The sequence below is a fragment of the Myotis brandtii genome, unplaced genomic scaffold (genome assembly GCF_000412655.1).
Source record: "Myotis brandtii unplaced genomic scaffold, ASM41265v1 scaffold1018, whole genome shotgun sequence".
NCBI classification, from domain to species: Eukaryota; Metazoa; Chordata; class Mammalia; order Chiroptera; family Vespertilionidae; genus Myotis; species Myotis brandtii.
In genome coordinates, this window is record NW_005353397.1 from 299377 (window position 1) to 300486 (window position 1110).

At 51.7% G+C, this 1110-nt stretch overlaps 1 protein-coding gene across 4 annotated transcripts in view; it reads right to left on the reverse strand.

The window, feature by feature from the left end:
- The window catches only part of LACC1 (laccase (multicopper oxidoreductase) domain containing 1), a 14514-nt gene extending 13404 nt beyond the window's left edge, over positions 1–1110 (reverse strand). Inside the window, exon 1 of one of the 4 annotated variants that reach the window (XM_005853248.2) lies at positions 1045–1110. The gene's annotated coding sequence lies outside the window, so the exon portion shown is untranslated. Of the gene's footprint in view, positions 1–258; positions 356–992 lie in introns of those variants that run through there. The other 3 variants (XM_014535456.1, XM_005853247.2, XM_005853249.2) reach the window with 3 other exon arrangements.

Below are 1110 nucleotides of genomic sequence, written 5' to 3' on the forward strand. Positions count from 1 at the left end.
TGAAGGGAAAAAGAGAAAGGGGGGGGGGGGGGGGGGAGGGGGGGGAGGGGGGAAGAATCGCATTGATCTAAAAATGTGACCAAAATTGTAACGCTAGACCCCTCCCAGGAAAGTCAGAAAATTGTCATAAGAGAATCATGACAATTAAAGCAAAGCTATTTCCTAATTCATCTTCCAAAAGGATGTGTACATCTTTCCAGAAAGGCAACAGTTCCTCTGTTTTTGTTTTCATACAGGGAATTTTAAATAGGAATTTACCTGTTGACTTAGACAAAGTCCTGTTTTTTAACGACATGGCATCAATGTATGTGATATATCATCAATCCTGACATGACTGCCAGGGTCGGTCACATCCCTTCATGAGAAATACGGGGGCCTTGCATTCGGTAGGTTAAACGGAGCCGCACTTTAAAAATCGCGTTTTTAAGAGATAAAAGCCGAAGTGACTATGCATTTCTCGCCAGGGTTGACACAGTCCCCAGGCACGGCAATTGCCACAGAGCCGCTGGGATTGTGCGAGAGACCCTGCTGCCCGCTCCCTCCCCTCCCGTCCGCGGTCTCCTCACTCTGCCGTCCTCCCGCCCGGGGGCTGGACCCGCTCCGCCCTCACAGGGAACCGGGTAAGTCAAGCAGCGCTCAGAGTTTGCAGTCAGCTTTCTCCTCTGCGGGGCTTAGAGAACATGAATTCACATGCTAAGCAGAGCTACAAGCAGAGCTTCCCTTCTTATGAAAGAGCCAGCCCTATGCGTGCTTGGTGGACAGAAACTACACAGTTCCATCCGATTAAAAAATGCACCGGCATGGCATGGAGTGGATGGGCGCATCTGGTCTCCGGCCTACAAGGTCAGACGCTAAGGTTATCGTCCCCATTATTCAAGCAGGCGAGGGCAGGCTAGAAAGCAAAGTTATTTTTTTTTTGAATAAGAGGCCGTCTAAGGAATAGCAGAGAATTCCAAAGAGCAGTTTTACAAAATAGGGGTGAGCCTTCTCACCGTGACCCCGGGGCCAGGCCTCCTCTCGCTGCGCCCAGCGTCCGCTCCCTACCGGTCAGCACGCCCTCCCGCTGGGTGCATCGCGGGCTGTGGAGACATCAGGAGAAGCGGGTGACCG